The following is a 6,246-nucleotide window of genomic DNA, read 5'->3' as shown; positions in this document are numbered from 1 at the left end:
TTTTGGCCAAAACTATTTTTTGGCCAAAACTTTCAATGCAAAAGTTTTGGCCAAAAAAAGATTTGGCCAAATCTAAAACATTTGGCCAAAAAAGTGAAGATTTGGCCAAATGTTTTAGATTTGGCCAAATATTTTTTTGGCCAAAACTTTGCACTTGAAAGTTTTGGCCAAAACATGTTTTTGGCCAAAAACACACTTTTTGGCCAATAATGTACGTTTTTGGCCAAAAAAGTGTGTTTTTGGCCAAAAAAGTGAATATTGTCCACCAGCGCCAAGCATATACATCAGTATGCACACCCCCCCCCCCCCCCCCAAGTGTAACAGTACAAAACACACCTACAGCTACAGATTCAGCAGTATGTACAACCCCCTCCCCCCCCCCCCCCCAGTGTCACTGTGCAGAACACACATACAGCTACAGATTCAGCAGTTAGTATGTACACCCCCCCCCCCCCCCCAAGTGTGTAACAGTGCAAAACACACCACCAGCTACAGATAGATCAGTATGTACACCCCCCCCCCCCCACCCCAAGTGTTACAATGCAATACACGTCACACCTACAGCTACAGATACATCAGTATGTACACCCCCCCCCCCCCCCAAGTGTAACAGTGCAAACCACACTTACAGCTACAGATTCAGCAGTATGTACTCCACCCCCCCCCCCCCCCCCCCTCAGTGTAACAGTGCAAAAATCACCAACAACTACTGCAGTATGTACCCCCCCTCCCCCTACAGCTACAGAAGTATGTTACCCCCCCCCCCCCCTGTAACAGGACAATACACACCTACATCTACAGCAGTATGTACACACACACCCCCCCCCCCCCCCACTGTAACAAGACAAAACACACCTACATCTATATTTACAGCAGTGTGTACAACACCCCCCTCCCCCACTGTAACAGGACAAAACACACCTACATCTACATATACAGAATAAGATACAGCAGTATGTACTCCCCCCCCCCCCCCCTCACTGTAACAGCAAAACTAACATTGAGAGCCAAAAAAAACCGAAATCACTTACTCGCTCCATCCGTCGGTTGTCCTCGAGTTGACGTCTGAATCTGATTGTCATTGCCAAGAGCCTGACTCACTGGCTACACAACTATTCTCACCGCCACCACGTGGCACTGGGACCAGCACTCAGATTGAGATCCCGAGGCGACATTCGTCTCGGATAACATATCATCAATGTGCTGTCCAACATTCCCAAAAATGTCTCTTCTTTCGATATTAACTTGAACTAAGAAAACAAATAAAATTCGCTCACGCGGGAAAGCAGCAGCCATTTGCACACTCAATCTTGTTTACCGTAAGGAAAGCTATTTGAATATTTCAAGTAAATGATGGCGTATTTTTAAAATGTAAAACTCATGATTTGAGCTCATGCTGTATTTGATTGCAAATATGCAAATAAAACTTACAATTAATTATCCTACTCCTATGTGAAAAAGTCAACAAATATGAATAATTTAGTTTCGCATTTGCATGGTCAGTCTCATAATGTCACGCCGTTGCTGGACCGACGCTTGAACAGGGGACGTAACAAATGTTAAAATAATGATCATCAATTTGTTATCTCCCGTAACTCTGCATAATTTTATCGACAGCAACATTGCGTCGGGCCGATGTCGGGGTTTATTACGTACATTTATACACAGTCAAACGGTATCGGCGCGACAACGGACGACGACACACGACATATGACGACGTCACCCGACTGAAATCGTCAGTCGGCCGACGAAAGCTTGCTAGCTGGGCGACGTTAAAGTTGTGTATATAACTCACGAAATCGGGGTCTGCTATTTTCGTTGCAAGTCCATCGATGTTCCAACTCAGGAAAGAGAGAGAGAGAGAGAGAGAGAGAGAGAGAGAGAGAGAGAGAGAGAGAGAGAGAGAGAGAGAGAGAGAGAGAGAGAGAGAGAGAGAGAGAGAGAGAGAGAAAACGAACGAATATTCTATTGAGCTAGACCTTCCGCCAATGAGAGAGAGAGAGAAAGAGAGACAGACACACAGAGACAGTTGGCTAGAGGGACGAAAAGAAAGACGGGGGGGGGGGGGGGGGAGAGAGAGAGAGAGAGAGAGAGAGGGAGAGAGAGAGAGAGAGAGGGAGGGAGGGAGAGAGAGAGAGAGAAACATTGAAACATTGAAACATTGAACTTTATTACAGGAAAGATAGCATTAGGTCCGTAGGACCTTTCTTACAGCTAGTCCTGATCTAAGCAAAATGGTTATAATCGAAATGGGAATACATAGGAACAAACTTTTTATGATGAAACGCAGACACACGCAATAATAGTAATATAAGAATAAGATCATTTTTTATCGACATGTGATATACAGATATACAACCATACATTATTAGAACACACACACACACATATATATACACGCACACGCACACGCACACGCACACGCACACGCACACGCACACACACACACAGAAGATCAACTAACTTATAAGGCAAGCCAACATAACACGACACACTAACCAAATAAAGGATCAGGTAGCAAAGTTTAAAAAAAAAAAAAAAAAAAAAAAAAAAAAAACCGTTCATGACCTAATATATACCATCTTAGATTATGAAGGAATCGCCATGCCAATATAAAATGCAGTAATACTATCTTAAATACTAGAAGGAGTAATACACGAGAATGTATTCTTATCACACCAAGTTGACGCAAGACACATACATGCACATTTTCAGAAGGATAAAAGGCACACATACGTTTGAGCAACCAGGCACATTACATTAAAGTGATATTTGAATGTATTTTTGCAGATGTGTTTTGAATGTTTTAAGGTTACTGGTCGATTTTAAGCATGTAGGTAGGGAGTTCCAGACATAAGCTCCCGAGTATGAAAGACTAGTTTTAAATATGTCAATGCGTGGCTTCGGGCAGGCCAGATTATGCTTGAAAGTGGAATACCGAGAAGGTGTTGATTGAAACAAGTGAGTTAGATATTCGGGTGCTTGGTCATGTAGGATCTTGTGCATGAAAACTGATTTATTAAATAAAAGCTGTTGTTTAAGTTGAGGTATATTGAGGGCTGTCAGTTTTGCGTCAGTAGTTAGTGATGGGTCAGGCAGAATGAGTTTAGCTGACCTACGATGACGAGAATTTATAGTTTTGAATAATGCATCACTACACCACAGAGAGAGAGAGAGAGAGAGAGAGAGAGAGAGAGAGAGAGAGAGAGAGAGAGAGAGAGAGAGAGAGAGAGGCAGAGAGAGGCAGAGACAAACACAATCAAAGACAGACACAGACTGAAACAGAAACAGGAGGAACGAAAAAAGACGACAACCCAAACGAAATCAACTCTCAGTTGCTTTCACATGCAAAATCAATCAACCATAAAAACATTGCCGATAACCTTATAATTAAGCTTCATCGAATTCGTACCGGCTCTTAAACTGACAAGTCCTTGCTTGATTTCGCTCATTCAGTAAGATTTAACGTTTTTCATCAACAAACGAACAAATAAAAAAAACTGAAAAAAAGAAACACAATGAGATGGAATGTTAACGTTCCTAAATCCAGAATAGAAAATAAATAAAGATTGTTAGTTCATAGAACGTTTTAATTTTGGACAAAACAAGCCGCACTCCAATGGCCTTTATAATGGACAAACAGACACGTAATTATAAGACGAATTCAGTATATAAAGAAAAGATCAAGTCGAATGAGCGTTGGATGTGATCAATCAGACAATCTCTGGTAAGATGGTCATATTTTTACTGATCACATCAAACGAACATTCAGCGAAGTCTTTTATATAGTTGCATTCCCCTTCATAAACTAATTAACTTACAAAAGAAAAAAAAGAAAAATCAACAAGACCGAACATCCAACTTACCTTTTCACGCCTATCGCTCCGTCCTCACTGAAATCTCGTCTCGCGATATCTCGGTAAAAATCTCGTGAAGTCGGGTCACCAAGATACGACTGAGCGGCCGAAACTCGTATCATCGAACAAGGAGCACACTTGTGACATATTTGGTGATTGCACTAATCTATGCTCTATCATTCATTAATTCACATTTTCACGTTCTCAAAAATTAATCGACAAAATTAAGTAGATGTGCAACGCCAAGGCACTGCATACCCCAGCGAAAGACAAACCTCTCTCTCTCTCTCTCAAACACACACACACACGAACACACACATACACACACACACACATACCTCAAGTTACACACGTACAAAAATACACAAGCCTGGACAGATAAATATGTGGTTGTGTGTGGGATCGTTTATTGAATTCAGATGACTTTTGTTTCTTACACACACGTTCGCACTCTCTTACGCACACGCGCACACAGACAAAGAGACGCACACACACACACACACACACGCAATAACATTAACCAGAAGGAAACTGAAGTTTTCAACCTAAAATATTTATTCGAGGATGTAAAAATCACAGAACATCGTGGTAGAGAAACATTTGAACTGGTTTTCAAAAGTCAAATATACTAAACTATGTCTTGTCATCTTAATCAAACTAAGATTTTATTAAACAAACCAATAAAATGTAGGCGAAAAATATCTGCTTTCTTTATCTTTTCCAAGTTAAATCAAATGCATTCTAACTTTTATGGGATGTGATGTGATGAAATAATTTTTAAATTTGTATTTTGTGTTGGTCTCTATATTCTTGAGCAGAAAAACGCGCACGCACGCACGCACACACGCCCACCCACTTACACACGCACACTCTCTCTCTCTCTCATTCTTCCTTCAAGACGCTTCACACACACACACACACACACACACAAAGCCCCCTCCACACACACACACACACAGACAGCCCACTCCACACACACACACACACACACAAAGCCCCATCCACACACACACAAACAGCCCACTGCACACACACACACACAAATCCCCCTCCACACACACACACACACACACAGACAGCCCACTCCACACACAAAGCCCCCTCCACACACTGCAGACAGACAGCCCACTCCACACATACACAACGCCCCCTCCACACACACACAGACAGCCCACTCCACACACAAAGCCCCCTCCACACAGATAGCCCTCTCCACACACACACACAAAGCCCCCTCCACACACAAATCCCTCTCCATACACACACAAAAAGCCCGCTCCACACACACACACAAAGCCCTTTCTACACATACAAATCCCTCTCCACACACACACACACACAAAGCCCCTTCCACACACACACAGAGCCCCCTCCACACACACACACAAGCCCTTTCTACACACACATAGCCCTCTCCACACACACACACGCACAAAGCCCCCTCCACACACACAAAAAGCCCTTTCTACACATATAAATCCCTCTCCACACACACACACACGCACAAAGCCCCCTCCACACACACACAAAGCCCCCTCCACACACACACTAAGCCCTTTCTACACACACAAAGCCCTCTGCACGAACACACAAAGCCCCCTCCACACACACACACAAAGCCCCCTCCACACACACACAAAGCCCCCTCCACACACACACAAAACCCCCTCCACACACACACAAAGCCCCCTCCACACACACACACAAAGCCCCCTCCACACACACAAAGCCCCCTCCACACACACAAAGCCCTCGCCACACACACACAAAGCCCTCTCCACACACACACAAAGCCCCCTCCACACACACACAAAGCCCCTCCCCACACACAAAGCCCCCTCCACACACACACAAAGCCCCCTCCACACACACACACAAAGCCCCCTCCACACACACGCACAAAGCCCCCTCCACACACACACAAAGCCCCCTCCCCACACACACAAAGCCCCCTCCACACACACACACAAAGCCCCCTCCACACACACAAAGCCCCCTTCACACACACACAAAGCCCCCTCCACACACACACAAAGCCCCCTCCACACACAAACAAAGCCCCCTCCACACACACACAAAGCCACCTCCACACACACACAAAGCCCCCTCCACACACACACACAAAGCCCCCTCCACACACACACAAAGCCCCCTCCCCACACACACGCACAAAGCCCTCTCCACTCACACACACAAAGCCCTCTCCACACACATGCACAAAGCCCTCTCCACACACACACTAAGCCCCCTCCACACACACACAAAGCCCCCTCCACACACAAAGCCCTCTCCACACACACACAAAGCCCCCTCCACACACACACAAACCCCCATCCCCACACACACACGCACAAAGCCCCCTCCACACACACACAAAGCCCCCTCCCAC

At 44.9% G+C, this 6,246-nt stretch overlaps 1 protein-coding gene across 1 annotated transcript in view; it reads right to left on the bottom strand.

The window, feature by feature from the left end:
* LOC138951357 (uncharacterized) overlaps window positions 1-3,905 on the bottom strand; it is a 36,348-nt gene extending 32,443 nt beyond the window's left edge. The window contains exon 1 of the mRNA XM_070322974.1: window positions 3,867-3,905. The gene's annotated coding sequence lies outside the window, so the exon portion shown is untranslated. The remainder of the gene's footprint in view (window positions 1-3,866) is intronic.
* Between the last annotated feature and the right edge of the window lie 2,341 nt (window positions 3,906-6,246).

This window comes from Littorina saxatilis, linkage group LG16, assembly GCF_037325665.1.
Source record: "Littorina saxatilis isolate snail1 linkage group LG16, US_GU_Lsax_2.0, whole genome shotgun sequence".
NCBI classification, from domain to species: domain Eukaryota; kingdom Metazoa; phylum Mollusca; class Gastropoda; order Littorinimorpha; family Littorinidae; genus Littorina; species Littorina saxatilis.
This window is presented reverse-complemented; position numbering and strand designations above follow the sequence as displayed.